General features: G+C 42.7%; 1 protein-coding gene across 2 annotated transcripts in view; it reads right to left on the reverse strand.

The window, feature by feature from the left end:
* The window catches only part of plxnb1b (plexin b1b), a 116,603-nt gene extending 115,688 nt beyond the window's left edge, over positions 1-915 (reverse strand). For both annotated transcript variants that reach the window (XM_029776301.1, XM_029776300.1), the window contains exon 1: positions 242-915. The gene's annotated coding sequence lies outside the window, so the exon portion shown is untranslated. The remainder of the gene's footprint in view (positions 1-241) is intronic.
* Between the last annotated feature and the right edge of the window lie 16,907 nt (positions 916-17,822).

Genomic DNA, 17,822 nt, shown 5'->3' on the forward strand with positions numbered 1-17,822 from the left:
CTTTTGCTGGTTTATTTCACTTGTTTTGTCAATGTGAACATATTCCCTTTCCCATTAAAGCCCGTTTAAATTGAATAATAATATTGGCCACAATCAGCATGCAACTTGCACTAGACTCCAAGTATTTAGGGGATAAACCCATTTTGCAGGAACTATGGACGACATTTCTGAGAAACAGGGTTTTGCAAGCATCAAAAGTAGGTTTTCGCAGTAACAGTAAGCTTAGACCTCCTTCACTCACCTTCAATTCTTATAAATCAGGTTTAATTCCACGACCCGCCGTTTCGTTCTGGATACAAGGAAAGTGAGTTCAGTGCCGTCGCCTGGCCAAATTGGAGGGCAAGTTTATCCAATTTGTCAGCAACTTGTGCTTTTAAATCCAGGCAAATCACAACGGTTCCCAGGGGTCAGGAGAACGCAAATTCCATTGTCGTTCAAACTTGCGTTTGGTTGGTATTAGTTTTCTGCTGGTTTAAGGTTGTTTCACGAGATCAAACAATCTTCAGCTTTAGTAAAGTCTGCAATGTTCCATGTACATTTCCCGGCTTAAAAGCAACTCTTGCGCGCCTTTTTGTTATTGCTTTTTTCTCATATTGCACTGTGCGCTTTCTACGATTACCACATGTAGGCCTGCCCGGCGAATAGTGGCGAGAATGGATAGATTACCTCACGACAGCCCTAGATAAACCAGCCCCCGATATGCGTAATGTTTTAAAGGGGCTTGGTCACATCGACTGCTGAAATGCCCTGGTGACTGGCGGACCTCTCCTGGCCAACCAACTTCGTTCTCTTAACGGGGCAGTCTGCAATTCAAACAACAACAAAAACGAGACCCCGGCCACTTTTTAGTAAACAGCTCAGGGATGGAGCTGGAGAAATGTAACCGCTCTCAAATTAATTGACAGAGCTACAGTATGGATGCGAGGACTGACCATGGCATTTCACCATGATTTGAGGCTATACAGTGTTTGTTTACCATTAGCCTACATTGTTTACAAAAGCTTATATTTTGGCTTCTGATGGGATGGGGTATGACATTTGAACTAAGCCCATCAGGCATTTTTAAGTTATATTCTTCAAGAATCAATGGGTATATACAATTCATGTTTTGTGCAACAACAAAAAATTGTAGTATCAGCAGATTTCCCCTTTAAAGGGGCAACAGATTAGCGGCTGATCAGATCCGCTTTAGCCACATCGCAGTTGTTTTGGCAGGAACCCACTAAAGTGTTTCAGATGCCATGCTTATGGTCATGTTGCACAACCTGGTCTCAGATCATTTCATATGATTCTGTACTTAAATCCGAGCTACTCCACTTAGCATGATATGTTACATTTCGTATGGTATATATTAATTTGTGAATGTTACGAATTTGCAAAATATACCATATGTTAGGAATTTGCAAAAGGTACAATATGTTCCAAATTTACAAACCTATGATATGTTACCAATTCCAATTTGTTGTGGCTAATGTTAGCTAACTGACTAACTTTAGCTACGCTAGGGGTTAGGGTTAAAGGGTTAACTGACTTGCTTAGTTAAATAATGGTTTTTAAAAAATAACACTAATACATAAACCACCATCCTTTTGTTTTTGCCTTAAGTAACCTTCTGTTTTATGTAACCATACCAAATGTAACATATCATATCATATACATATCCTACATTATGTCTAGTCAATAAGACCAGGCTGTGTTGCAGCAGTGGGAGGGAGATTGCAAGCTGTGAGAAGTATGCAGGAGGGCATGGGACAAAGGAATGTGTAGTATTGGTGGAAAAAACTGTGTGTGAATTGTGGGGGTGCCCATGTTGCTTGGGATCAGAAGTGTCTGTGCGAGAGAGACAGGTTGAGGTTGCCAGGGTCAGCGAAGAACAGAAGTAGGGGGACTACATGTTCCAGCATGTTCCACGTCCCGCAACCAAACAATCATGTCCCACATTTTATCAACAAATTCAAACACCACTAATTTAGATTTTTTTTTAATACATGTCCCGTATTTCATTCAAACATTCCAACCTGTCTCAAGCATTCACGTTGTATATCATAACGCTTCGATCACACCGACAGCATTATTGTGCAAAATAGTATGCAGCATCATCTGGATATGTATGCAACAAAAGTTCAACATTCACCTTTCGTTACCATTTCTGTCAAGCCGTCTACGTATACAATTTGACCTATGCGTAAGATAAATCCAACATATGCACCACACCGAACGCACTGCAACTGCCTCTGCAACGCAATGCTGCAAGGCAAACGCAGCGTTTCATTGGAAATTAATGTAGTTCTGGTGTACCAAAATGCAATGACACTGTCAGTGTGTTCGAAGCATTACTCAAAACGTTCTTGAACAGACTTTGAGGTACGTTTGCTCCCATTTGGTGGGTGTAGCAAGGTGTGGTTTGAAGCATTGAGTGACATATTTAAAGGGCAGTGGCCATGCTGACAGCTTCCCCAACCCCTCCCCGTTTTTTCACCATTTCCGTTCAACGTAAAAACGTACTGAACGCAGTACTGATATTCTGCACAGGACTACAAAACTAAGTAAATAGCTGCATTAGACTGAAAGCTAGGCTATAAGGTAATTTCGTCAAATTTATGAGGCTCTCCATGCTCATTCAAAATATTTGCTCTACTTCCCTCAATCTCGTTTTAAAAGTCTCCCCTCCCAACTGTTTTACATTCCGTGAGACCAACCAGAAATATTTTCTTGGCCACATATTCCCACATTTTCATAACAGACACACATTTTATCAAAAGAGTAGGTGCGCTTTAATTAGCTCATTCAGTGCTCATTCAGTGTCACGACTTCTGCCGAAGTCGGTGCCTCTCCTTGTTCGGGCGGTGTTCGGCGGTCGACGTCGCCAGTCTTCTAGCCATCGCCGATCCATTTTTCATTTTTCCATTTGTTTTGTCTTGTTTTTCCACACACCTGGTTTTCATTTCCCTCATTATGTGTTGTGTATTTACCCTCAGTTCCCCCCATGTCTTTGTGTGGTATTGTTTGTTGTAAGTGCTTGTGCACATTGTATTTGACTGGTGCGCGTCAGGTTATTGTGCCCATATTTTGTATTTCTTATGCCATTGGTTTTACTATTAAACTGCTCCGGCTATTACCTAGTTCTGCTCTCCTGCGTCTGACTTCCCTGCCAACAGTTACGCACCCCTTACATTCAGTGCAGCAGGAAAAGGGATGTAGTGCTGTCAGAGCACACCAGAGCATCCCTTCACCACTTTTCACAATGGTGCTAACTTTGTATTTATATTTGTATTTATTATGGATCCCTGTTAGCTGCTGCACAAGGCAGAAGTTACTCTTACTGGGATCCAGCAAAATTAAGGCAGTAATACAGTTTTAAAAACATTACAATACATTTCACCACAGATTTCACATCACATTAAGTGTGTGCCCTCAGGCCACTACTCTACTACTACATTTAAAAAAATGTTATTTAACTAGGCAATTCAGTTGAGAACAAATTATTATTTACAATTCTTATTTACAACACCGGCCAAACCCGGACGACACTGGGCCAATTGTGTGCCACCCTATGGGACTCCCAATCACGGCCGGTTGGGATACAGACTGGATACGTACATTATCTACAACACAAAATCCATGTGTACGTGTGTGTATAGTGTGTATGTGTGTATGCATGTGCCTGTGTGTCTGTCTCTTCACAGTCCCTGCTGTTCCATAAGGTGTATTTTTATCTGTTTTTTAAATCAGATTTGCTTGTATTCATACCCCTTGATTTATTCCACATTTTGTTGTGTTAGTCTGATTTCAAAATGGATGAAATAAATAAAAAATCTCACCCATCTACACACAATACCCCATAATGACAAAATGAAAACATGTTTTTAGTCATGTTTGCAAATGTTTTGAAAATTAAATACAGAAATATCTCATTTACATAAGTATTCACACCCTGGAGTCAATACATCACCTTTGGCAGTGATTACAGCTGTGACTCTTTCTGTGTCAGTTTGTAAGAGCTTTGCACACCTGGATTGTACAATATTTGCCATATATTTGCAATAGTCTTGCCATAGATTTTCAAGCAGATTTAAGTCAAAACTGTAACTCGGCCACTCAGGAACATTCACTGTCTTCTTAAAAAGCAACTGCAGTGTAGATTTGGCCTTGTGTTTTAGGTTATTGTCCTGCTGAAAGGTCGATTCCTCTCCCAGTATCTGGTGGAAAGCAGACTGAACCAGGTTTTTTTTCGTCTAGGATTTTGTTTATTTTTTATCCTGAAAAACTCCCCAGTCCTTAACGATTAGAGACATACCCATAACATGATGCAGCCACCACTATGCTTTAAAACATGGAGAGTGGTACTCTGTAGTGTGTTGTATTGTATTTGCCCCAAATATAACACTTTGTATTCAGGACAAAAAGTTTATCGTTTTGCCACATTTTTTTAAGTATTACTTTAGTGCCTTGTTGCAAACAGGTTTTGAAATATTTTTATTCTGTACAGGCTTCCTTCTTTTCACTCTGTCAATTAGGTTAGTATTGCGGAGTAACTACGATGTTGTTGATCCATCTTCAGTTTTCTCCTATCACACCATCCAAAGTGTAAATAATAACTTCACCATGCTCAAAGGGATATTCAATGTCTGCTTTTTTATTTATTTTACCCATCTACCTAAAGGTTCCCTTCTTTGCAAGACATTGGAATACTTCCCTGGTCTTTCTGGTTGAATCTGTGTTTGATTCACTGCTCAACTGAGGGACCTTACCGATAATTGTATGTGTGGGGTACAGAGATGAGGTAGTCGATCAAAACTGATGTTAAACGCATTATTGCACACAGTGAATCCATGCAACTTATTATGTGACTTGTTAATGAAGCAATATTTATCCTTGCCATAACAAAGGGGTTCAATACTTATTGAATCAAGACATATTCAGCTTTTCATTTGTAATTCATTTGTAAAAATGTCTAAAAACATTATTCCAATTTTACATTATGGGGTATTGTGTGTAGCTCAGTGACAACAGATCTCAATTTAATCCATTTTAAATTCAGGCTGTAACACAACAAAATGTGAAAAATGTCAAGGGGTGTGAATACATTGCAAAGGCACCAAAGGTGTAGGGTTTGCTGGTGGTGCAATTTGCTCCTTTCCCCCTTCCTTTTCTATTTTTGTGTCACAAAATGTAACGTGATCGAGCCTACATTCCCCACAGTAGGTGGCAGCATGCACAAACAAAATGTGCGAACGCCATGATACCAAAGAAGAAGAAGTTGTTTTGGCAGTGTCGGAGGTGGAACTGCGTTCGAGCTGTCAAATCCACAAGTGACTCTCGGCACTATACCTAAAGTGGACATTGACATTGGCTGCACGGAGTCGCATTAAGACAAATCCCATGCAGACTTTTTTACAAGTTCGAACACTGGAATGTAATCTACACCTAGATTAGGATGATATACAGTACCAGTCAAAAGTTTGGACACATCTACTCATTCAAGGGATTTTCTGTCTTCATTACTATTTTCTACATTGTAGAATAATAGTGAAGACTTCAAAACTATGAAATAGCACATATGGAATCATGTAGTAATCAAAGTGTTAAACAAATCAAAATATATTTATATTTGAGATACTTCAAAGTAGCCACCCTTTGCCTTGATGACAGCTGTGCACTCTTGGCATTCTCTCAACCATCTTCATGAGGTAGTCACCTGGAATGCATTTAAATTAACAGGTGTGCCTTGTTAAAAGTTCATTTGTAGAATTTCTTTCCCTCTTAATGCGTTTGAGCCAACCAGTTGTGTTGTGACACGGTAGGGGGGTGTATAGAAGATAGCCCTTTATGGTAAAAGTCCATATTATGGCAAGAACAGCTCAAATAAGCAAAGAGAAACGACAGTCCATCATTACTTTAAGACATGAAGGTCAGACAATGAGGAAAATTTCAAGAACAAGTGTAGTTGCAAAAACCATCAAGAGCTATGATGAAACTGGCTCTCATGAGGACCGCCACAGGAAAGGAAGACCCAGAGTTACCTCTGCAGCAGAGGATAAGTTCCGTAGAGTTACCAGCCTCAGAAATTGCAGCCCAAATAAATGCTTCACAGAGTTCAAGTAACAGACACATCAACTGTTCAGAGGAGACTGCGTGAATCAGGCCTTCTTGGTCGAATTGTTGCAAAGAAACCACTGCTAAAGGACACCAATAAGAAGAAAATACTGGCTTGGGTCAAGAAACATGAGTAATGGACATTAGACTGGTGGAAATCTGTCCTTTAGTCTGAGTCCAAATTTGAGATTTTTGGTTCCAACCGCCGTGTCTTTGTGAGACGCAGAGTAGGTGAACGGATGATCTCCGCATATGTGGTTCCCACTGTGAAGCATGGAGGAGGAGGTGTGATGGTGTGGGGGTACTTTGCTGGTGACACTGTCAGTGATTTATTTAGAATTCAAGGCACACTTAACCAGCATGGCTACCACAGCATTCTGCAGTGATACACCATCCCATCTGGTTTGCACTTAGTGGGACTATCATTTGTTTTTCAACAGGACAATGACGCAACACGTATCCAGGCTGTATAAGGGCTATTTGATCAAGAAGGAGAGTGATGGAGTGCTGCATCAGATGACCTGGCCGCCACAATCACCCGACCTCAACCCAATTGAGATTAGAGGTCGACCGATTATGATTTTTCAATGCCGATACCGATACTGATTATCGGAGGACCAAAAAAAAGCCGATGCCGATTAATCGGCCTATTTTTTATATACACCGCTCAAAAAAATAAAGGGAACACTTAAACAACACAATGTAACTCCAAGTTAATCACACTTCTGTGAAATCAAACTGTCCACTTAGGAAGCAACACTGATTGACAATAAATTTCACATGCTGTTGTGCAAATGGAATAGACAACAGGTGGAAATTATAGGCAATTAGCAAGACACCCCCAATAAAGGAGTGGTTCTGCAGGTGGGGACCACAGACCACTTCTCAGTTCCTATGCTTCCTGGCTGATGTTTTGGTCACTTTTGAATGCTGGCGGTGCTTTCACTCTAGTGGTAGCATGAGACGGAGTCTACAACCCACACAAGTGGCTCAGGTAGTGCAGCTCATCCAGGATGGCACATCATTGCGAGCTGTGGCAAGAAGGTTTGCTGTGTCTGTCAGCGTAGTGTCCAGAGCATGGAGGCGCTACCAGGAGACAGGCCAGTACATCAGGAGACGTGGAGGAGGCCGTAGGAGGGCAACAACCCAGCAGCAGGACCGCTACCTCCGCCTTTGTGCAAGGAGGAGCAGGAGAAGCACTGCCAGAGCCCTGCAAAATGACCTCCAGCAGCCCACAAATGTGCATGTGTCTGCTCAAACGGTCAGAAACAGACTCCATGAGGGTGGTATGAGGGCCCGACGTCCACAGGTGGGGGTTGTGCTTACAGCCCAACACCATGCAGGACGTTTGGCATTTGCCAGAGAACACCAAGATTGGCAAATTCGCCACTGGCGCCCTGTGCTCTTCACAGATGAAAGCAGGTTCACACTGAGCACATGTGACAGACGTGACAGAGTCTGGAGACGCCGTGGAGAACGTTCTGCTGCCTGCAACATCCTCCAGCATGACCGGTTTGGCGGTGAGTCAGTCATGGTGTGGGGTGGCATTTCTTTGGGGGGCCGCACAGCCCTCTATGTGCTCGCCAGAGGTAGCCTGACTGCCATTAGGTACCGAGATGAGATCCTCAGACCCCTTGTGAGACCATATGCTGGTGTGGTTGGCCCTGGGTTCCTCCTAATGCAAGACAATGCTAGACCTCATGTGGCTGGAGTGTGTCAGCAGTTCCTGCAAGAGGAAGGCATTGATGCTATGGACTGGCCCGCCCGTTCCCCAGACCTGAATCCAATTGAGCACATCTGGGACATCATGTCTCGCTCCATCCACCAACGCCACGTTGCACCACAGACTGTCCAGGAGTTGGCGGATGCTTTAGTCCAGGTCTGGGAGGAGATCCCTCAGGAGACCATCCGCCACCTAATCAGGAGCATGCCCAGGCGTTGTAGGGAGGTCATACAGGCACGTGGAGGCCACACACACTACTGAGCCTCATTTTGACTTGTTTTAAGGACATTACATCAAAGTTGGATCAGCCTGTAGTGTGGTTTTCCACTTTAATTTTGAGTGTGACTCCAAATACAGACCTCCATGGGTTGATAAATTGTATTTCCATTGATTATTTTTGTGTGATTTTGTTGTCAGCACATTCAACTATGTAAAGAAAAAAGTATTTAATACGATTATTTCATTCATTCAGATCTAGGATGTGTTATTTTAGTGTTCCCTTTATTTTTTTGAGCAGTGTATATATATATATATATATATTTTTTTTTTTGTAATTATTTTGTATTTTTTTGGTGGCTCACCATAGATGAATTCCCAAGTATTTTTCTCCGTCTCCTCGGTCTGTGCCCGGAACAAAACCTCCAACAAACATACATCCAGTCTGCTTCGCCCTCTTCCCATACCCAGTCGCCTCTGGTCACACATATCTCTGGACTTCGTCACTGGTCTTCCCCCCCATCTAACGATAACTGTCATCCTCACTATTATTGACTCCCCCCCCCCCAAAGCGGCTCACTTGCTTCCTTCCTCCAGGGAGACTGCGGACCTGCTGGTATCCCATATGTTGCGGCTGCATGGCATCCCTATTGACATCGTTTCTGACAGGGGACCCCAGTTCACTTGCCAGGTATGGAGAGCCTTCTGCACAGCACTTGGTATTAATGTTAGCCTTCCATCTGGATATCACCCCCAGACCAATGGCCAGACCAAGCTGTCCAACCAGGAGTTGGAGACTGCCCTACGCTGTGTGACTTCGGCTAACCCTTCCTCCTGGAGTGCCCAGTTACACTGGGTGGAATATGCCCACAATACCCTCATCAACGCCTTGTCCGCTATGTCACCCTTTGAGTGTGCCCTGGGTTACCAACCCCTCTTGTTCCCTGCCCAAGAAGTCGAGGTAGCGGTGCCCTCAGTCCAGGACCACATGCACTGTTGTCATCGCACCTGGAGGAGGGCCCGGGCTGCTCTTCGTGCCTCCACCAGGACCCAATCTCAAGCTAACCGTCGCCCTGCTTCAGCTCCAGTCTACACTCCAGGCCAAAAAGTATGGCTCTCGTTTAAGGACTTACCCTTGAAAGTGGCTTCCAGAAAACTAGCGCCCTGATTCATTGGTCCATTTGAGATTGATCATGTCGTTAACCCCTCTGCTGTGCATCTGAAACTCCCAGACCCTCTCAAAATCCCCCCCACCTTCCATGTGTCTTTGATTAAACCAGGCTGCTCCTCCACCCCCTCGGCTCATCGATGACATCCTGCCTATACTGTCCGGCGGCTTTTGGATGTATGCCGACGTGGTTGGCAGTATCTGGTGGACTGGGAGGGATACGGGCCTGAGGAGTGCTGCTGGGTGCCCCGTCGTCACATTCTGGACCCATCCTTCCTACAGGATTTCCATACCTCACACCCTGACAAGCCAGGTTGTCCACCAGGTGGGGGGGGGGGGGGGGTACTGTCACATCTGCTCCTGCCACACCCCCTAGTGGACATCCGGTGTCTCCTTGACCTGCAGCCACTCTTCCAGTACACTCTCTCTCTCCCCCTCCCTTTCTGTTTGTTTGTGATTGTGTGGTTGGAGACAGGTGTGCTGGAGCCAGAGCGGATCCTCACCAGCTGCAACCCGTTCCATAATCAAGACCTCTACAAATACTCAGTCCTGCCACTTCCAGATCATAATCTCTGCTAAGTCAGTTTATGATTCTAGCTATTTATGATTATTCAAGATCTTGTTACCCTGCTGTGTCTGTTTCCCTGCCTGACGCTGTTTATCCTCTCACTGCAGTTTTGCCACTCTGGCCCTTTTCTCCTGTTCCACATCTCACCACCCTGTTCTGTATTCACCACTCCATTGGATTCCTCTCCGGACCTGTTTACCCTGTTCCAACCCAGCTCACTCCAACCTCAACCTCCTAGTTTCCTACCACTCATCCAAGCTTCCCCGGATCTGCAATCCATTTCTACCTGTTATAATAAATACCTTGGTTCATTCATCCCTGTTTATTGGTGTGAGTCTACTCTTGGGTTCCCCTGTGCTGCTCCACTTAACAAGTGGTCACTGTCATTTGCAAATAACCCATTAGCTGTGTATTTGTTAAGATAAGGTCTTATGTAGTTTTTCAGGTCTTTTGGATTAGATGGGGTAGGTATAGTTATTAGTTGAGTAAGATTTAGTTTGTTACAAATGTCTTAAATGATGCTGGCATCAGCCAGTCCAGATTGAGCTCTCCAATAAATAACTCAGTTTGCATAATTAGACATTAACTCAAACAATTTGCATAGAACAGATACCGGAGCTGAGGGTGGTCGATAAACTCCCGCTAGCGTTAATAGTGCATTATGACCAAAGACCACATTTAGAACTAAGCATTCACACTGTTTCGGAACAGAAGTTGAAATGGACACCATGACATCTAGGTTGCATTTAACAAATGGCAATACCTCTACCCACTCTGTCGATATTATACCCAGCTAACAGAACATCTGAGTCTGGAACAGAGACACAGAGCCAGGATTCAGATGTAATCAATATGTCAGCATGTGATTGTGAGACCAGTATTTCAATAAAATCAAGCTTCTAGCATTAAAATGAATAATTCCAAGGCCACTGTTTCGAGAGCTAATATCAGACGGAGCATTCAAGGTAATATTAGATGAGCGACGCTTCCGTGTAGCTACTGACAGGCCTGAGTTGGATGGAGACGATTACTTCTAACAATACCCCTCTGCCTGTGTGAGGAAGTGGCAACACGGTACATTGACAATAGTGTAACAATACCATAAAGTCGATCAAAAGTGTCATCCATGTTAGCAGCACCTGTAGAGCTATTTAAAGCTGTGGGGGGAGCAATGAGTATAGTCTGATGGGTAATCGACCAATTCCGAGTATCAACCCCCATGGCTATCATTTCCGAGTATCAACCCCCATATTGTCAATTCTCACATGTTCTGTATGAGGCTATAATGAGAGCCAAGTTTGAGGAGAGAATGCTTGTACGATACCTATTCAGATGTAATCCATCCCGGAGAAATACATTTGGTCGATGTAGGAAAGCTGTAATATTGTCCACATATTGTATGCTTATTGAACAACAACCTTTAAGCCAGATGTGTAGCTGGCACATACGACTGAAATTATTATCCGTATAGGGTGGAGACGGGAGTGGACCTGAAATAATGCATTGGTTATCTGATTTAAGTAGAGTATGAATCAGTGATTTAAAGTCATGTCACGCCCTGACCTTAGAGAGTCTGTTTTATTTTCTATTTGGTTAGGTCAGGGTGCGACTTGGGTGGGCAAATCTATGTTTATATTTCTTTGTTGGCCTAGTATGGTTCCCAATCAGAGGCAGCTGTTTATCGTTGTCTCTGATTGGGGATCATACTTAGGCAGCCCTTTTTCCCACCTGTGATTGTGGGATCTTGTTTTTGCATAGGTGCTGTGTAGCCTGCAGAACTTTACGTTCGCATTTTGTTGTTTTTTCGGTGTTCATTTTTAATAAAAGTAAGATGCTCGCCTACCACGCTGCACCTTGGTCTCCTCCTTCAAACAACAAGCGTAACAAGTCCTTTTTAAGTTGCTCAGATTGCTGTAGTTTAATATCATTTGACCCTACATGGACAGTGATAGCTGAGGCAGTCAGGTGTTCATCAATGAGTAGTGGTAACATATAGTCAATGTCCTGAATCCGAGCACCCGGGTAACAGATGGTCTCTGCTTTCCTAATAGAAACATTTTGGATCATGGATGAGCCCACAAGGACAGTGGGACTGCTGCTTGGTACATTTTTTAAGCTGCGTCTCTCTTGAGTTATCTTCCTCCTAGAAAGTTGTTTGGGGCTAGTTGTAGGGCTGTTTCGTTGTAAATTGTTTAGATGGCAGGGGTCCACTTGCTTCCGGGCAGAGTTGTTTGTTCCTTTGGGGCCAACGGCAGAAACCTCCGACTCTTCCAATACCCGGTATCTGTTTCCCAGTTCCAAGGCATCACTTTGCCTTGGCGTTTTCCTGCCAAGGTTTTTTTGTTGGTTTCCGTACAGTAATCCATGGCTCCTGAGGCGGAGCAGAGGGAGTGGAGCAGACCGGGTGCTTGAGTATAGCTCCCGGTAATGGCCAAGGCTCTTCTAGCTGGATCAAAGTATATCTCACAGCTGCAGGCTCTTCCGAGACCGTGGTGACAAGCCATGGGCAAGTGGCTTCGTTCACCACGTTTTTGGCGGACTCAAGCAAAGAGTCAATCAGCTGTTCATCTTCTTTAATCTGATGAAGAATAGACACTTTACCCTCCAATTCAGCAATTATCTGGGTCAAATGTTGGCAATTGACACATCCAGGGGTGAGTATGGTTATTATTCTGAGTTGTTAGCTAGAAACGCTAACTAACTTTGGTGTGAGGTAGGCCCAAATCGAGCTAATACGCTAGCCAGGGTTACGGTGCTACCGCGAGTCCAATACAATTTTCTTTGCCGTCTGTTTGTAACTCAACTCACTACTTGTATAGTCTGTTTCTAACTCCACAATAGGGGCTTTGTGTTTTGAGATTACCTCTGTAAGGCAGGGCTGAATAAGGCTTAACTTTGTTTCTTGTAGCTGTGTGTGTGTGTCAAACCCACCACAATGTCCTGTCCTGGTAAGTCTGGCCTTCTCTTGAGTTGGGCATAATTTCAGAGGAAAGCCAGCATCAGGATTCATTTATTTTCTGACCCTCCAAGAGATATGTAAGACATTTATTTGTAATATGAGATATAATTGCATTTATTCCTGTTATCAATAAAGGTGAGACAAGGCACTGGAGAAACAGAAGGAGGAGAATCAAGAAGGGTCCCAAGTGCTACGACATCTGGGCGAATTACTTGGTTTGGAAGAATACAAAAGGAAGGTGAGACCTGGGAAACTTCGCTGCTCTTTTGCTCGTAGCTGGCGTCACCATCTGTTAAGGTGAAAATAAACATCTCAGATAATAACTATTTGCATTTGCACACAAAATAACCTGAAGCTAGTTTTAGTTTCCTTAACATTTATATTTTTCTCTTTTCTCTTCCTAGGGTTACCTCGGTGGAAGCCAAAAATCTTCTTCAGTTGGACGGTCGACCACTGAAAGCCCTGACAACCTAAACTTCGATGAAGCCCAATAGACAAAGTATGTTAAGCTTTGGTTGACATTTGATAAAGCAAGAAATGGCTATGATAAGCTTATTAAAATGTACCTCTTCAATTTACCGCTCCAAATTACTTTAGGAGTTATCCCATCCACCAGAGCCAGTGAGTTCGGATCAGTCTGATTCTCTGTGCTCTGAATCAGAGGGGGACCAGCTTGAGGTAGGCTATACCTTCCAAAACTGTTTCTCACAGTAAAGTGTAACCTGTGTGTTTGATTGTTTTACATCTCTGCCTCCTACCCTGTTCCCTTTAACTCTGCTCCTGTTCTCCAGGACCTAGAGGTTCTAGCACTGCAAACACTCAGAACAAAGTGAGCAGCAATGCCTGGACTTTGCAGTCTCCCTCTTCAAGTCCCGCTTCCGAGGCAGAGCCTCCCACCCACACAGAAACCACCTCTACACTACCGGTCAAAAGTTTTAGAACACCTACTCATTCAAGGGTTTTTCTTTATTTTGACTATTTTCCACATTGTAGAATAGTGAAGACATCAAAACTATGAAATAACACATATGGAATCATGTAGTAACCAAAACGTGTTAAACAAATCAAAATATATGTTATATTTGAAATTCTTCAAAGTTGCCACCCTTTGCCTTGATGACAGCTTTGCACACTCTTGTCATTCTCTCAACCATCTTCATGGGGTAGTCACCTGGAATGCATTTCAATTGCCTTGCTAAAAGTTAATTTGTGGAATTTATTTTCTTGGTTGCTAAAATTATAATAGTTTGTTTAATTTCAGTTCATGTGATAAAACAAGCAAATGTAGTGTAGAAAATCATTGTGTCACGAACCGGCTCAAAGTGCGTAACAAAAATGGAGACAACGTGGAGATAAGGAATAACAAAATATATTTATTAACTAAAGTAAACTAAATATAATTAACAATGGTGTGTGTAGTCAGTAATCAGTAGTGTGAGTGGTTGCGTGCATAAATGTGATAATGAGGGGTGTTGAAAGGTGCCAACGCAAACAGCTACAAACATGCCACAAACATGCCACAAACAAAATATGTGTCTGCATGGAGTCTCCTCAATGAATGGGGAAGAGGTGCATTTATCCTGGGACACACCCGAACCCAGGTGTGTCCCATTTCGCTGACGACCCTCCCGGCTCCGCCCACCGACATCATATTAAAGAAAACAAGAGCAAAGAGAAAGAATTCGGCAGAGTGGGAGGGTCGTCACAATTGTACCATCTAAACCGCTGTGAAATATGTTTTCCATAACCAAAAATAATGTATTTTCTGAAGCTGGTGTACAAAACAAAGTAAAAGATGCAAAATGCATAGAAATAGTACACATAGAAACAATCTACTGCTTCTTAGACTTGCTTTCAATGAGAATGGCAGATCTAAAAAACACATTTCTATGTAAATTTGGTCAAGTCGCCCAAAAAGTTTCAGATTTAACAATCGACTTTGGGTACGAAAAACGGTCCAACTCCTCTTTCTCAATATTTCAAACAGAAATGGGGTGTGCCTTTGGTGGTTCATTGATGTGTCTTTCTGGCCATGCACGCCGCGACCGATGTAGCTAGTTCGTTAGCTAAGCTAGCCACTTGTAGCTAGAAAGTAACTCCTCCAGTATGCGTTGACATAATTAAACAGGATTTGTTTTTGGACAGAATCTGTAGAGATCGGTAAGAAATGTCACTTCTGTAGCCTAAGGTAACTGTCCAGTCTTTCCAGATTTGTATGAAATATGACCTATAATTAATTACAATATTAGTGAAATAGTTTTCCTTCCAATTTTTTTATTTATTAATTATTTTAAAAGCAGACTTTCTGTGTTGGAATGGTGTGGCTGTACCCCAACAACAGAATGGTGTGGACATATAAATTGGAGAAAAAAACACTTGCTATTTAATCACAGAGGATGATGTGAGCTGGCCAATCAGCGGTCTAGTCTTATTAATATTTTGAATGACCGGTATATGTCCACACCATTCTGTTGTTGGGGTACAGCCACACCATTCCAACACAGAAAGTCTGCTTTTAAAATAATTAATAAATAAAAAAAATTGGAAGGAAAACTATTTCACTAATATTGTAATTACTAATTACACTAATTACAATATTAGTGAAATAGTTTTCCTTCCAATTTTTTTATTTATTAATTATTTTAAAAGCAGACTTTCTGTGTTGGAATGGTGTGGCTACTTATCATTACTGAATATGTATTTGAAGTTGTTATATTATCATTAGTAGTCTATCATCAGGTAGCTAGCTCGGTCCACAACATTATGTTATTATATTTTTCAATCTTGAAATAAAAGGGCAAATGTTATTAATCAGTGACTGAAATTTCGCGCTATGTGATATTCACTTCCGGACATGGAGAGCGTGGTTTTGGTTTAAAACGTGGTTTTGGTTTAATTGCATTGGGAAAAAGAAAGACACTTACGGCGTTATGGCTTTCTACATGATAATGATCGCAAGAACATCTGCTCAGCGATTTGATGGCTCCAACACAATTCCACCTCTGATGCTGCCAAAACATCCGCTATGCGGGTGTCTGCTTTTGCAGGTTAATGCTTGATCTGATTGAATCTAGGCCTAGATGGCACTACTGAGAGAGTAATTATGGTTTGAATGCCTGTGCTCTATGAAGAGGGATCAACAACCTATACCTTACCAGGTAAATATTTCAATCCAGATTTTGCCACCATGAAGTGTTACTGGACAAATGTTTTTTTTCCTGGAATATGTAGAAATCTATAGTTTAGTCATTAACTAGATAAAATACAAATATAGAGTGATATAGGCCTACTAGTGCATTCAAATACGGATGCTGAAACAACCACATTCAACTGACCTTTTTGTGAAACACTTGCATAGCGCCAAGGTAAAAGAAAATGTAAGAATACAGTAAACTAAGTTCTCACAATTTAATTTTACATTTCTGTCCTGAAATGTGCCTTTTTAGTGTATTTACCATGTCCTTGCGGCTCTACATTACAATATTGTCGTCTTTGGTCAGTCTGAAGTGATGTCATTTCCTCCATCTTGTTTGAGGAGTACAGAAATGTCTCAACTTACGGACACCCCATGCATATCAGTTGAGACCACACACAGAACACAAAACCCCCAGCACACACTCGTCATTCTAACGGAGGATTTCGCTCTGCCATTCAATCCTCCTCTCTTGGAGAAAATAACCTTTTATCTCCCCCCTCACTTCTCATTCAATGCAGATTAAACATAATACACTGTAATGAGTTGTCAGTTCTAGGATTCAAAGCCCCCCAGCCTTCCCCCGCCTCAATTCCCACCCCCCACGCCACTCCCCAAAAGCCACAAAACCCCCCTCTAACTAGAAACGCAAATAGGAGGATAGAAATAGGCTAATGAGGCAACAAGGAAGGGAGGGATAGAGAAATGAAACAACTTCATGAAAATTGATTAAAAATAAATAAACAGAAGGGGAGAGAGAATGTGTGTGTGTGTGTGGGGGGAAAGAGAGAAAGTGGGATGGAGGAGTATTTTCTTAGTCCCCACTAGTTTGTCCCTGTGTATGTGTATATGTGTGAGCACAGGCTAGTATTCATGGCAGGGGGACAGAGGGAGGTGCGATGGAAGGGGAAAGCTGGGTGTGTGAATGAACGCGCCTGTCTGTCAGGGGCTACACATTGCATTCATGCCCCCCGAAACACTGAGTCATTCATCCAGCTCTCAGACTACCCCTCTGAATACCAACTCTGCCTTTCAACAGAGTGAGAGGAGCTGGATAGGCCCGAGCCGGGGTGAGAGGAGGGGAAGGAGACGCTGGGGGGATGGAGGGGGTCAGGGGGCAACACCCCTCCTCCCCATCGTTATGTTGATTCACAGGGTTATTCAGGAGAAAGTCTTCAGTCACTGGGTTGTTTCACACTTATGTGACCCATGGGAACACATGCTTTTGAAAGCCCAAGGTTTTTGAGATAAACACACCATTCTCGCACACGATGTTATCACCTCCTAAGTTATCTAACGGATTCTTGCTCAAGTCTCAGCTCTTGTATTCTCTACATTGAGAGTGAAGTTATGAATAGGCTATAGCGTCTGAACTCTGAATGGCTTCCCACTGGCCAGACATTTCAAATCAAATTTTATTTGTCACATGCGTCGAATACAACACTGACCCTTACAGTGAAATGCTTACTTACAAGCCTTTAACCAGCAATGCAGTTTAAAGAAAAAATAAGTGTTAAGTAAAAAATAGATAAGTTGTGTGTCGGTGAACGTATGTGTAAACAGAACTACAGCTTATCCTGTATCCAAGGTACAGTATTTGAAGCACTTGTGTCCTGGCATGCCTTGTGGGTATGTACAGCTGGCCACCCAGAGGTTTTTTGGGATGGTTAATACCACCGAGACCAATGTGTCACGATACACCACCAAAATCCCCCCATCCTAATCTCGATTAGTTTAGGCTACAGAGACCGAATATTTGATGAACAATCCATTATCCTTTTGTGTAGGGGTAATTGACCTCATGCCCCTCGATGAAACACGGTTTCATTGTTTCATCAGACTCCAAAGACAGGAATTAAATGTAGGTATATGGGCTAAAGCGCAACCTTCTTATAAAAG

Source organism: Salmo trutta, chromosome 14 (assembly GCF_901001165.1).
Source record: "Salmo trutta chromosome 14, fSalTru1.1, whole genome shotgun sequence".
In the NCBI taxonomy this organism is placed as follows: domain Eukaryota; kingdom Metazoa; phylum Chordata; class Actinopteri; order Salmoniformes; family Salmonidae; genus Salmo; species Salmo trutta.